At 37.4% G+C, this 15,702-nt stretch overlaps 1 protein-coding gene across 14 annotated transcripts in view; it reads right to left on the reverse strand.

Annotated features, from left to right (window-relative positions):
• The window catches only part of MLLT10 (MLLT10 histone lysine methyltransferase DOT1L cofactor), a 233,834-nt gene that overhangs the window by 73,180 nt on the left and 144,952 nt on the right, over positions 1-15,702 (reverse strand). The gene's annotated exons all lie outside the window — the stretch shown is intronic.

Genomic DNA, 15,702 nt, shown 5'->3' on the forward strand with positions numbered 1-15,702 from the left:
AAACTTAAAGGAAATTATATAACACAAAGATATTAAACTGAAATCAGTGACAGGAAGCTATATGAAAAGTCCCCAAATGTTTCAAAAGTAAATAATACACGTCTAAGTAATAAAGTAATGGATCAAAGAGAAATCAAAAGGAAACCACAAGATATTTGTTCAAATAAAAACAAAAATACAATGTATCAAAATTCGGAAGTGGTGCTTAGAACAAAGTGTGTAGCATCAAATGCCTATGTTAACACTCTAGGACTCTGGTCCAGCATGTAGAAAACTTCGAAGAGATGAGAAAAGGTGAGGGGGAAGGGAAGTGGTGGGAAGTGGATAAGAAAACAAAGATGCAACGTTTGAAGCAAGAGTAACTACAAATGTCCCAAATTAGTGTCAGAAACTATACCCCAAATGCAGGAAGCTCTGAGAATACCAAGTAAGACAAATGTCAAAACAAAAAACCACACCAAGGCGTATCATATTTAAACTGCACAAAATCAAAAATAGAAGAAGAAATCTTCAAAGAAGTCGGAAGGGAAAAAAGCCTTACCTATAAAGTAGCAAAAACCTACATCTAACTTCTCCTCAGAAATAATGCAAGCAAGAAGAGAAATATTTAAAGTTTTGAGAAGAAAGAAAAAGAACTAGCATTCTGTACACTGCAAAATTATCCTTCAAAAGTGGAAAACACAGACTCTCAAATAAAAATTGAGGGAATTTGTTGCTAATAGGTCTACCTTACCAGAAATGTGAAAAGAAGTTCTTCAGAGAGAAGGAAATTATACAGGTCGCAAACATGGATTTGCATAAGGAAAAGTATCAGAGAATGAATCAATGAAGGTAAAGTAAAAGCTCTTGACTTTTTCTTACTTAATCTAACAATGTTCAAAATCTAAAAATGTTCAAAATGATAGCAACGATGTATCTGATTATACAGGCTTACACATATATATGCTTATGTATGCTTCTATATAAATGAAATGAATGACCGCATTGACAGAAAAGACGGGAGGAATTAGGATTATGTTGTCATTGTAAGGTACTTGTACTATATGAAGTGGGATAATACTATTTATTTGTATGCATTTGTATGTATTTATTATATGCATATACTATAACTAACTTGGGTTAGTTATAAATATATACTGCACAAAATAGGGCAACTATAAAAAAGGTGTAACTGATATGTTGAAAAAAATGAGAAAATGGAATCATTAAAAAGAACCCTCAATTAAAACCTTAGAGGGAGACTTGCCTCTCCCCTCCCACCACCACCACCAGGCCCCCAGAAGCTGTACTTGCGGAGCTCTTTCCCGCTCCCACATTATCTTGTGCTCTTCCTTGCCGACTAGAGCCTGGCTGAATGGCTCCTGCAAGGAAGGGCGGCAAGGAGAAGGGCTGCTCTGCCACCAACGAGGTAGTGACCAGAGAATACACCATCAAAATTCATAAGCACATCCAGAGAGTGGGTTTTAAGAAGCTTGCCCCTCACGAACTCAAAGAGATCCAGAAATCTGCCATAAAGGGGATGGGAACTCCAGATGTGTGCTCTGACACCAGGCTCAACCAAGCTGCTAGGACAAAGGATTAAGGATGTTCCATACTGTATCGGTGTGCAGTTGTTCAGAAAACCTAACAAGGACTGAGATTCACCGAACAAGTTCTACACATGTTGATTACCTAGGTACTGGTCACCACTTTCAAAAATCTACAGAGAGGGCGCCTGGGTGGCTCAGTTGGTCAAGCGACTGCCTTCGGATCAGGCCATGATCCTAGAGTCCCGGGATCAAGTCCCGCATTGCACTCCCTGCTCAGCTGGGGGGTCTGCTTCTCCCTTTGACCCTCCCCTCCTCATGTTCTTTCTCTCTCTCTCAAATAAATAAAATCTTAAAAAAAAATGTGGATGAGAACTAATCAATGACTCAAAGTATAAAACTGAAAACATAACAAAGCCAAAAACAAAAAACCCAAGAAATAGAAAACATTTGGAAGACAAAAACAGAAACAAAGATAAAGAGCAACAAATAGAAAACAGAAACAAATTGGGTAGATGGTAACCTCACTGTATCAATTGTTACCTTGAACCTAAATGGTCTAAATATACCAATTAAAATAATTGTTAGTGGATCAAAAACAAAACTCATCTATAGGTTGTCTATAAGAAACACTTTAAATAGGAAAACACATATTGACTAAGAATCAATGAATGGAGTAAGATACACCAAGCTAGCAGTAATCAAAACAAGTGAGAACAGGTAATTAATTTCAGACAAAGCAGACTTCAGAGCAAGGAATTTTTTCAGGAAAAGGAGTGACACTGCATGATATAAAGGTGTCGATAATACAACTTCTTAACACAGCAATCCTTAATGTGTATGTGCCTAACACCAGAGGATCAAAATATGTGAGGCAAAAACTGATAGAACTGCAAGGAGAAAAAAGATGAATCCACTCTTAGATACAGAAGTTTTAATACTCTTTCAGAAATGGACATATCCCCCAGGCAGAATATTAGTAAGGACATAATTAAAGTAAACACCACCACTGGGCACCTGGGTGGCTCGGTGAGTTAAGCCTCTGCCTTCAGCTCAGGTCATGGTCGCAGGGTCCTGGGATCAAGGCCCGAGAATCAGGTTCTCTCTCAGCGGGGAGTCTGCTTCCCCTTCTCTCTCTGCCTGCCTCTCTGTCTACTTTTGATCTCTCTGTCAAATGAATAAATAACATCTCTTTAAAAAAATAAATAAAAAATAAACATCACCATTAATCAACTGGATATAAATGATATCTATAGACTATTCAATGTCAGCACAATATATATTCTCCTGAAGCTCTCATGAAACATTCATCAACATATACTATGCTTGGTGTTATAAACACACCTCAACAAATCTATAAAGAAGAGAGATCATATAATTATGGTCTCAAACCAAAATGAAATTAAAGTAGAAATCAAAATCCCAGAATGCAACACTGCACTTCTACATAACACAAATCAAAGAAAGCTCAAGAAAAACATTATTAACTAAAATATTAACTAAATGACAATGAAAATACAACCTAAAATTTGTGGGATGCAGCAAAAGCAGTGCTTAATGTCCTTAAAGATGCAGTGAATGTATCCATCAGAAAAGAAGAAAGACCTTCAATCAATACTCTGAGTTTCCTCTTTAGGAAACAAAAAGCAAATTAAATCAAAATTTAAAAATAATGAAAACTAAAGCAGAAATCTACAGAAAAAAAATCAACAGATACAAAAGTTGGTTCTTTGAACAAATGGATAAAACTGATAAACCTCTGGCCAGTACAATTAGAAAAGCGAGACAGAACACAAATTGCTAATACCAGAAATGAAAGAGGGGACATCACCATAGATCCCACAGACATTAAAAGAATCATCAAGGAGGGGCGCCTGGGTGGCTCAGTGGGTTGAAGCCTCTGCCTTCGGCTCGGGTCATGATCCTGGGGTCCTGGGATCGAGCCCCACATCGGGCTCTCTGCACAGCAGGGAGCCTGCTTCCCTTCCTCTCTCTCTCTCTCTCTGCCTGCTTCTCTGCCTACTTGTGATCTCTGTCAAATAAATAAATAAAAGTCTTTAAAAAATTAAAAAAGAAAAAAGAATCATCAAGGAATATTATCAATAACTCTATGCCCACAAATTTGATAACCTAGATGAAATGGACCAACTCTTGAAAGATACAAGCTGCCAAACTCACATAAGCAGAATTAGACAACGTGAATAGGCCTGTATCTATTTAAAAACGGGGGAGAGAGGTGCACCTGGGTGGCACAGTTAGTTGAGCATCTGACTATTGGTTTCAGCTCAGATTGTGATCTCAGGGTCATGGGGTTGAGCCCCATGTCAGGCTCTGTGCGGAGTGTGGAGTCTGCTTGAGTTTCTCTCTCCCTCTCCTCTGCTCCACCCAACCCCATATGCATGCTCAAGCACTCTCTCAAATAAATAAATAAATAAATAAATAAATAAATAAATCTTTTAGAAATATTTGAGGGGAGCCTGGCTGGCTCTTGATCTCTGGATTGGAAGGTCAAGCCCCATGTTGGGTGTAGAAATTACTTAAAAATAAAATCTTAAAAAAAAAAAAAAATTTTGGTTCAATCATCCCCCAAAACAAAAAGCACCAGGCCCAGATGGGTTCACTGGTAAATTCTACCACATATTTAAGGAAGAAATTATACCAATTTTCTACAATCTTGTTCAGAAGATATAAGCTGAGGTAATACCTACTTCATGCCAGGAGGCCAATATTGCTCTAACACCAAAAGAGACAAAGAGATTACAAGAAAGAAAACAACAGAACATCTCTCAATAAATAGATGAAATCACCTATAAAATATTAGCAAATCAAATCCAACAATCTATAAGAATTATTTACCACAATCAAGTGGGATTTATCCCAGGAATGTAAGGTTGGGGATAAAGGCAACATTTAAAAATCAATTAATGAAAAAAAAAAAACAAAAATAAAAATAAATTAATATAACCCATCACAGATTGACAAGATAAAGACAAAAAAAACATATGTCCTATCAAGAGTTACAAAGAAAGCATCTAGGGTGCCTAAGTGACTCAGACGGTTCAGTGTCTAACTCTGCTTTCAGCTCAGATCATGTTTTCAGTTGGGCTCTGCACTCTATTTGGGATTCTCTCTCTCCCTCTCCTTCTGCCCCTCGCCCCACTTGCATTCACTCTAAATAAAGCTCTTTTAAAAGATTTTATTTATTTATTTGACAGAGAGAGAAATCATAAGTAGGCGGGGGTGGGGGAGCAGGCTCCCTGCTGAGCAAAGAGCCCAATGTGGGGCTCAATCCCAGAAGCCTGAGGTCATGACCTGAGATGAAGGCAGAGGCTTAACCCACTGAGCCACTCAGGCACCCAATAAATTAATTAAATTTAAAAAAAAAAAAAAAAGCACTTAACAAAGGGTAACGCCCATTCAAAATAAAAACTCCCAGCAAACTAGGAATAAAAGGGGAACTTCCTAAACTTGGTAAAGAATATATATACAAAAAGCTAACATCATGCTTAATGGTGAGGAACTAAGTTTCCCACTAATATCAGGAACAAAGCAAGGATGACTCTTCTCTCACCACTGCATTTCAACATCATACTGGAAGTCCTAGTTTATATAAAAAGACAAGAAAAGGAAATAAAAAATACAGTGGGAAGAAGGAAATCAAAGTGTCTTTTTTCAGAAAGGATGGTGACTGTCTACATACAAAGTTCAAAATTACTAACCAAAAACCTCTTGGAACTAATAAGTGATTGTGTAAAAACTGCAGAAAACATTAATATAAAAAAGAAAAACCGGTGGCTCAGTTAAGCATCTGACTCTTCATTTTGGCTCAGGTCATGATCTCAGGCTTGTGAGATCAACCCCCATGGACGTGGAGCCTGCTTAAGAATCTCTCTTTCCACGGCGCCTGGGTGACTCAGTGGGTTAAGCATCTGCCTTCGGCTCAGGTCACGATCCCAGGGTTCTGGGATCGAGCCCCAAATCAGGCTCTCTGCCCCGCAGGGAGTCTGCTTCCTCCTCTCTCTCTTGCCTGCCTCTCTGCCTACTTGTGATCTGTCAAATAAATAAATAAAATCTCTTAAAAAAAAAAAAACAAACAAACAAAAAACGAATCTCTCTTTCCCTGTCCCTCTGTCACCTTCTGCCAAGAAAGAGAAGAGAAAAACTGCTTTCATATACTAACAGGGAACAAGTGGAATTTTACATTAAAAACCCAATATTATTTACAATACCACCTCTGAAAATCAAAGAACTAAATAAATGAAGATATATCCCAACTTCATAGCAAAACTTAATACTGTCAAGATGTCAGTTCCTCCCAACTTGATCTGCAGATTCAATACAATCTCTTTTTAAAAAATATCTATTTATTTATTTGCGAGAGGGAGAGTGCATGTGCGTTTGTGGGTGCATGTGTGGCACACTCCCACCAGCAGGGGGTGAGCAGAAGAAAAGAGAAGCAGACTGGAAGGCTCAGCACAGAGTCCTATGTGTGACTCAATCATGGGACCTGAGCTGAAATCAGCTGACCACTCAACTGAATAAGCCACCAGGCATCCTGAGATTCAGTATAATTTCAATCAAAATTCCAGCAAATTACTTGTGGGTACTGACAAACTTATTCTAACACATATATATGAAAAGGCAAAAGAAAGAATAGCCAACACAATATTAAAGGTCAAGAAAAAAGTTTAAGTACTGACATTACTCGATTTCATACTTCCTTTAAAGCTACAATAATTAAGACAGAGTAGTGCCATTGAAAGAATAAACAGATCAATGGAACTGATAATAGAGCTCAGAAACAGACCCACATAAATACAATCAATTGATCTTTTAAAAAGTTTCATTTATTTATTTTAGAGAGAAAGAAAAAGCAACAGTAGGAGGGACAGAGGGTAAGAGAAGACTTCCCCACTGAGTAAGGAGCCCAACTCAGGGCTTGAGCTGAAATCAAGAGCTGGCCACTTAATCAACTGAGCCACCCAGGTGTCTCAACTGATTTTTAACAAAGGTGCAAAGGAAACATAATGGCACTAAGACAGACTTTTCAATAAAGAGTACCAGAACTGAATATCCATATGCAAAAAATTAATCTAAACACAAGTTTATTTACAGCCTTCACAAGAATTAACTCAAAACGGATCACAGATTTAAATGTAAAATACAAAACTATAAATCTCCTAGAACATGGGAGAAAATAAGGATAATCTTGGGTTTGGCAATGACTTTTCAGATATAACACCAAAAGCACAATCCATGAAAGAGAGTTGGTAAGCTGAACTTAATTAAAATTAAAAACTTCTGCTCTGTGAAAGACATAGTCAAGAAAATGAAAAGATAAGCTACAGGTTGTTAGAAAATATTTGAAAAGGACATAGCTGACATTTTCCACAAAACCTACGACAAATAATACTAACATCTGTATGGAACCACAAAATACCCCGAACAGCTAAAGCAATATTTAAAAAGAACAACAAAGCTGGAAGTATCTCAAATCCAGTTCTCAGTTATCTACTACAAAGCTGTTGCAATCAAAACACTACGGTACTGGTACAGAAACAGACACACATAGAACAGAACAGAGAAGGCAGAAATAAACCCATGCCTCCATTATCAATTAATCTATGACAAAGGAGGCAAGAATATACAATGGGGAAAAGACAGTCGCTTTAATAAATGGTGCTGAAGGGGCACCTGGGTGGCACCTTAGGAGCACCTAAGCGGCTGCTGTAGGCTCAGATCAAGAAGCCAGGGTGGTCCTGGGATCAAGACCTAGGCTTCTCGCTCTGTGCTCAGCGGGAAGTCAGCTTCTCCCTCTCCCTTCGTCCCTCCCCCACTCGTGCTGGCATGTACTCTCAACTAAATAAAATCTAAATAAATTAATAAATTAATGGTGCTGAAACTGGATGGCTACATTCAAAAGGATGAAACTGGACCACTTTCTTACACCATACACAAAAATAAACTCAACATGGATTAAAGGCCTAAATGTGAGACCTGAAAACAGAAAATTCCTAAAAGAAAATGTAGGTTACAGAAACATTTTTCTAGATATGTCTCCTCAGGCAGGGAAAATAAAAGCAAAAATAAACTACTGGGTCTTCATCAAAATAAAAAGCTCTTGCACAGAAAAGGAAATCATTAACAAAACACAAAGGTAACCTATTGTGGGGCGCCTGGATGGCCCAGCCCTGCATCAGGCTCCCTGCTTGTCAGGAAGCCTGCTTCTCCCTTTCCCACTCCCCCTACTTATGTTCCCTCTCTCACTGTCTCTCTCTGTCAAATAAATAAATAAATAAAATCTTAAAAAAAAAAAAAAAAAAGAGTACACTTACCATGATGAGCACTGAGTAATGTATAGAATTGTCAGATTACTATTAAGAAAAAAAAAGGTAACCTACTGCATTAGAGCATATCTGTCAATGATGTATCTGACAAGGGGTTAATATCCAAAATATATAAAGAAGTTATACAACTCAACACCAACAAAAAAGGTGACTGAAAAATAGAGGATCTGAATAAACATTTTTCCAAAGGCGATATATACAGATAGCCAACAGACACATGAAAAGATGCCAAGCGTCACTAATCATCAGGGAAATATGCAAATCAGAAACAGTGAGATATCACCTCATACCTATCAGAATGGCTAGAATCAAAAGAACAAGAAATAACAAGTGTTGGCAAAGATGTGGAAAACAAGGAATCTTTGGGCACTGCTGGTGGGAATGTTAAATTGTTATAATCACAGTGGAAAATAGTATGGAAGTTCCCAAAAAATTAAAAGCGGAATTCAGAAGACAACTAGATAACCTTATTTACATATAATAAAAAGTTCTCTATTCCTCAAAAAAAATTAAAAATAGAAATACCACATGATCAGGGGCGCCTGGGTGGCTCAGTGGGTTAAAGCCTCTGCCTTCGGCTCAGGTCATGATCCCAGGGTCCTGGGATCGAGCCCCACATCAAGCTCTCTGCTCAGCAGGGAGCCTGCTTCCCTTCCTCTCTCTCTGGCTGCCTCTCTGCCTGCCTGTGATCTCTGTCAAATGGATAAATAAAATTTTAAAAAATATAAAAAAAAAAAGAAAAAAGAAATACCACATGATCCAATAATTCCATGACTGGGTAGTGGGATTCAAAAAAATACATGCACATCCTTTGCTTATACCAGCTTTATTTATAAGAGCCAAGATATGGAAGCAACCCAAGTGGCCACTGATAGATGAATAAAGAAGATGTGTTATATATACACATATGGAATGGAAAGGAATACACAATGGAATATTATGCAGCCATATAAAAGGACGAGAACTTGCCACTTACAACAACTTAGATGAACCTACAGGATATTATTACACTAAGTGAAATAAGTCAAATATCTCCTTATGTGTAGAATCTAAAAAATAAATGAATAAGCAAGCAAAAAGCAAAACCAGACCTATAAATACAGAGAACAAACCAATGGTTGCTAGAGGAGGGACATGGGGGTAAAAGCAAAATGGGTAAAGGGGAGTAGGAGATACAGGCTTCCAGTTATGGAAAGAATAAGTTATGAGAATTAAAAGATACAGCACAGGGAATATAGTCAATGGCATTTTAATAGCATTATATGGTGAAAGATGATAGCTACACTTGTAGTGAGCATAGCATGACACAGAGTTGTTGAATCACTAGGTTTACAGCTGAGACTAATCCAACACTGTGTTCTCAACTGTACTCTAATAAAGAGACAGAGATACATGATAAAAAAAGATTTATCCGAAATATATAAAGAACTCTTAAAAGTCAACAATAAGAAAACAAATGAATTGATTTTAAAAAAAGAGCCAGAAACCTGACACCTCATCGAAGAAGATATACAGATAGTAAGTGAGCATAAGAAAAGAAGCTCCACATCCTACATCAGCAGAGGAATGAAAATTTAAACAGTGAGATACCACTATACACCTATCATCATGGCCAATATCCAGAACAATGACAACACCAAATGCTGGTGAGGATGTAGAGAAAAAGGAACCGTCAAATCACTCGTGGGACTGGAAGACTGTTTGGCACTTCCCTATAAAACTAAACATACTCCTACCATATTTTCCCACAGTCACGCTCTTTGGTATTTATCCAAAGAAAGTGAAAAATTAAATCCACACAAAAACCTGCACATGGATGTTTATAGAAGCTTTATTCCTAATTGCCAAAACCTGGAAGCAACCAAGATGTCCTTTTGTAGGTAAATGGATAAATAAACTGTGGTATATCCAGCCAATGAAGTAACAGTCAGTCCTAGAATGAAATCAGTTATCAAGCCTTGGAAAGACATGGAAGAATCTTAAATGCATATTACTAAGTGAAAAAAGCCAGCCAGAAAAGGGTACATACTGTAAGATTACAACTATACGACATTTCAAAAAAGGTGAAAGTATGGACACAGTCAAAAGATCAGTGGCTGCAAGGGGCTGGAGGGTGGGAGGGATGAATAGCTGGAAAACAGGACATTTCGGGCAGTGATTTTCTGTATGATACTATCATGGTGGATACATGTCATTATACATGTATCCAAACCACAGAACACACACCACCAAGACTATGAAGTTTGAGTGATAATTACGTGTCAGTGCAGGTTCACTGATAGTAACAAACTTAACACTTTGTTGAGAGGTGTTGATAATAGGGGAGGCTATATATGTGTGGGAATAGAGGATATATGGGTTATCTCCCTCTCAATTTTGCTGTGAATCTGAAACTGCTCTAAAAAATATAATGTCTTAAGATGTTTTTAAAAAAAGACACGGAGGAAACTTTAAAGCATACTACTATTAAAGAAGTCAATCTGAATAAGCTACAAACTATATGATTCCAACTATATACAACATTCTAGAAAAGGTCAAACTATAGAGATAGTAAAAAGATTAGTGGTGGCTGGGCTTGACAGGAAGGGGGAATAAACAGGCAGAACACATAGAATTTTCAGGGTAGTGAAACTATTCTGTAGGATACCATAACATTAAATATTTTTAAAAACCCATTGAATACAGCCTTATAACACCAAGAGTGAACCCCAATGTCAACTATGGACCTTATAGCTTGTAATAAATGTAGCACTCTGACAGTGGTACTAGAGGGTACACTGGAAATCTCTGTACCTTCCATTCAATTTTGTTGCAAATCTAACCGCTCTAAAAAATAAAGATTAGCAGTTGCCAGAGGAAAGGGAGGAGGTGGGGAGTGGGGAAAAAAAAATGGATGAGCTGGTTTTGTTTTGGTTTAAGTTCACATAAGCTGCATTTTAAAAAAATAAATAATAACTAGTTGTCTGCTACTCTGCTGCCAAGCAAAATTTCCCCACTCACACAGCACTTAAATTTACCCATTTATCTATTCCTTCTTTAATTTTTGTGCGTGAGAACTTCTTTTGGGTGTTCACTTCCTAAAAATGGAAATGCACAAATTTACTTACAAATTTTCAAAGTTGAGTATTTATGAAAATGTCAGTGCAAAACATGTATTATTTGCAGGTTCTAAACTAGAAAGTATGATTCCATTCTACTGAATAGCTAACACCTCTAAAAATTCATTTTAAATTTTGTTAATTTTTTTTTAAAACTGCCTATCTCAGAAAAAAGAAAGGCCTCAAATAAATTCTGTCATCTCATACCTTAAAAAATTAGAAAAAGAAGAATGGAGGAAACCAAGAAGTGGGAAGGAAAAAATAAAATCAGAGCAGAAAAACTAAAACTACTGAAAACTAAAATACAAAATAATAAGATCCAACAGAGAAAATCAATGAATACAAAAGCTAAAAATTTAAGATCAATAAAATTCAAAACCTCTAGCAAGCCTAGACTAGAAAAGAAAAAAAGATACAAATTGTCAAAGGTACCTCAAGAATAGATAACCTAAATAGTCCTCTAGCTATTAAAGAAATGGATTATAGTTTTAACACTTTCCCAAGAAAAACTCTATGCCCAAATGGCTTTAAAAGTAAATCCTACCGGACATTAAGAAATAATACCAAGTATAGACAAACTCTTCCAGAAAACTGAACAAAACTGAACATCTGGCAACTTAATCTGAGGCCAGCAATTGTATTTGCAAACAAATCCAAAGACATTCTAAGAAAAGAAAACTATATGGGTGCCCAGGTGGCTCAGTCAAGTTAAGCGTCTGACTCTTGACTTCAGCTCAGATCATAATCTCAGGGTGGTGAGATCAAGCCCTTGTTAGGGCTCTGTGCTTGTCATGGAGTCTGCCTGAGATTCTCTCTCTCCCCCTCTGCCCATCCACAGACTCACACGTGTGGACTCTCTGTCTTTCTCTCTCAAAACAAATAAATGACATTTATAAAAAAAAAAAAAAAAGAAAGAAAGAAAGAAAGACAGACAGACATAGGCCAAGATCCCTCATGAATACAGATGCAAAAATTCCTTTAAATTTCAAAAACCTGAATTCAATAATATTTAAAAATGGTAATGTATCAAGGCCAGGTGGGATTTATCCCAAGAATACAAGTTTGGCTTAATTGGGGGGGGGGAATATCAGTCAATGTACTTCACCACATTAACAGATTAAAAAAGAAAAAAATAACTATCATATCAATCTATCAAAATATGTAGAAAAATTATCTGACAAAATCTAATATCCATGGCTGATAAAAACTCTCAGCAAACTAGGAATAGAAAGATACTTCCTAAACATCATATATAATGTTAAAGGATTACTTTCCCCCAGGGGACCTAGGTGGTTCAGTTGGTTAAATGTGGGATTCTTGATTTCGGCTCTCAGGTCATAATCTCAGGGTCATGAGACTGAGCCCTCTCATGGAGTTCCAAGATTCTCTCCCTCTGCCCTTCCCTCTGCTCATGTTCTCCCTATCTCTAAAATAAATAAAATCTTAAAAAAAAAAATTTTTCAAAGTAATTGTACAAAGCAAACATGCTCACTCTCACCACTTAAATATTTAACAATATAATAAAAAATAAGGGGCAGATCAGAAAAGATAAAGTACAACTATCTTATTTGTAGTTGCCATGATCATATGGGAAAATCCCACAGGATCAGTTAAGCTACTGGAAATAAAATTTCAGCAAGTTTGCAAGATACGAGATAAACATAAAAAAATTTAAAAATGTATTTCTATGTACTAGTAAGGAACAATCAGAAATTGACCTTTTAAAAAAAGATCATAATAGTATCAAAAAACACCAAATATTTAGGAATGGAGCTGGAAAAAGATGTACAATACCTACACACTTGCTGCTAAGATAAAGAAATAAATGAAGAGGTATACTCTTTACATGAATCAGAAGACTCAATATTGTTAAGACACCAATTCTCCCTCAATATGATTTGTAGACTCAATGCAGTTTAAATCAAAATACAGGCAGTTTTATTTCTACAACCTGACAATCTGATTCTAAAGTTCACATAAAAACAGAACAATTCTATGTTGATAGCCATAATGACTCTGAAAGAGAAGAATGAAGTCGGAAGATGGATCCTACCTGACCTAACGACCTAACTGGTTATTATAAAGCTATAGAATCAAGATAATGTGGTATTAAACATAAAAGCAGATAAACAGATCTATGGAGAACTGATACATACATGGTCAAATGGGTTTTAACAAATGTAGGTAAAGGCAATTCAGTGGAGAAAGGACAGTCTGTCCCATATGCGGGTCTAGAAAAACCGGTTATCTATATAATCCAATAGATAAGTCATTCAATAAGTGGACTTAGATGTATAACTCATATATGCAAAATTTAACACAAAATGGATCATAGGCCTAAATGTGAAACATAAAAAATATAAAATTTACAGAAGAAAACATATTTTAAAATGTATATACTGAACATTTAATTAACGTGGGGGTCATGGGTTCAGGCCCCACACTGGGCTCCACGTTGGACATGAAGTCTACCTTAAAAACAAAAGTCTGTTTAAGTCACTGAGAGGGAAAAATACTTGCAAAAATAATGTATCTGATAAAGGACTTGTATCCAGAACACATAATGCCTCACAAAATGCAGTATTAACAAAACAAACAAGCCAGGGATGCCTGGGTGGCTCAGTCAGTTAAGCATCTGCCTTCGGCTCAGGTCATGGTCCTGGGATCAAGTTCCACATTGGGCTCCTTGCTCAGCCGGAAGCCTGCTTCTCCTTCTCCCCCTGCCTGCTGCTCCCCTGCTTATGTGCTTGATCTCTGACAAATAAATAAAATCTTTTAAAAAAAAGAAAGAAAGAGAACAACAAGCCAATGAGAAAAGGGCAAGTAGTGGATAGATCTGAGTAGAACTTCACCAAAGAAAATAAAGAATGTCAAACATGCACATGGAAAGGTGTTCAACATAAAGCAGTCATTAAAGAAATGCAGACTGAAACCACAATGAGAAACTACAGCATTCACACTAGGAATGCTAAAATTACAATGACCGAGCATTCCAAGTGTTGCAGACAATGTAGAGGAAAAGGAACTCTGGTACACTACCAAAAGAATCATCGAATGGTACAACTATTTTGGAAAATAGTGGAATACTGTCTTTAAAAATTAGGATGTACTTACCATGTGACCTAGTTATTCCATTCCTGGGTATTTATGCAAGAAAAATATGTCTGTAAAAAGATTTGTATAATGTTTCCAGTAGCTTTATTTGTAATAGTCAAAAACTGGAAAACAATCTGAATGTCCATCAATTACTGAATGGATAATCAGAGTTATGTCCATGTATTAGAAAGTAGTCAGCAACAAAAAGAAATAAGCTACTGATACACACAACACAGATGAATCTCAAAATACTTACACTGAGTGAAAGGAGTCAGATAAGAAAGTGTACATACTGTATGTTTCCCATTTTTAACATTCTAGAAAGTTCAAAGTAGAACTTTCAGATTTTTCAAGCAGGCCCAATCTAATCTCATGAACCCTTGAAGAGAACTTTCTCTGGCCAGAAGGAGAAGAGATGCAATAGAAGAAAGATTCCAAGGGTGGAAAGGATTCAACAAGCCACTGCTGGCTCTGAAATGGAGAGGCACATGTGCAAGGACTGAAAAGAGCCTCTAGAACTGAAGGGCAGACCCCCAGTTGAGAGCCAGATAGGAAATGGACATAAATCTAACCACCTGAATGAGCTCAAAAGCACCTGCTCCTATGACCAGGTGAGAACCCAGGGCATCCAACTCCTTGATTTCACCTTTGAGAGACCCAGAGTAACCAGCTGAGCCCACCCAGTCTTCTGGCCTACAGAACAAGAACATAATAGGTTTGTATTTTTTTTAAACTGCTAAATTTGTTCCAACAGCAGGAGAATACAAATACCATATCCAAAACTGGTTTTCTTTTTCTTTTTCTTTTTTTTGTTTATAAAGGAGGGTTCTTTGTTTACTAAAATAACCCAGGGAGAATATCTAGGAGCCCCCTATCCCGAGATCCCCTCCTCTGCCAGACCCTTTACCTCTGACTTGCTCTAGAACTTTGTGGTCACCTGGTCTACCTCAAGCATTCAAGCACCGAGCCTCCTCAGTTCTCAGGGAGGCTACAGTGGCCGCACCAGTTTCCATTCCCACCAGCAGTGCATGAGGGTGCCTTTGTCTCTACATCTTCGCCAACACCTCTTGTTTCTTGTGTCCTGATTTTAGCCATTTTGACGGGTGTGAAGTGGTATCTCATTTCCAAAACTGAATTCTTCATCTTGCCCTCAACCTACCACACCCACAGCCTTTACCATCTTTGTTAACAGCAATTCCATCCCTTCTAGTTCCCTTGGACTCTTCTTTGGATCCTCTCTCTCTCTCTCTCTCACACACACACACACAGCTCTCATCTTCTTTATGAGAAAGCTACTTTTAAATATACTCAGAATCTGATTACCTCTCACCACCTCCACTGTTCACACCATCTCTCTCTGCATTACTGTAATTATCTCCTAATGGCCTTCCTGCTTGCATCCTTGACTCTCTACAGTCTATCTGCAATGAAGAGCCAGAGATCCTTACAGTACCTAAGAGAGATCATATTACATCTCGGTTCAAATCACTTTTCACTCAATGGCTCACTTTTCACTCAAACTAAAAAACCAAGCCGTTCCACTGGATTACAGAGCCCTACATGACTGGCCCCCTTGCCCAGCCTCCTACTGTACTTCCACCTCACCCCTACTACCTGTGTCGCCACTGTCTTTCC

Source organism: Lontra canadensis, unplaced genomic scaffold (genome assembly GCF_010015895.1).
Source record: "Lontra canadensis isolate GAN:19392208 unplaced genomic scaffold, GSC_riverotter_1.0 scaffold72, whole genome shotgun sequence".
Lineage (NCBI taxonomy): Eukaryota > Metazoa > Chordata > Mammalia > Carnivora > Mustelidae > Lontra > Lontra canadensis.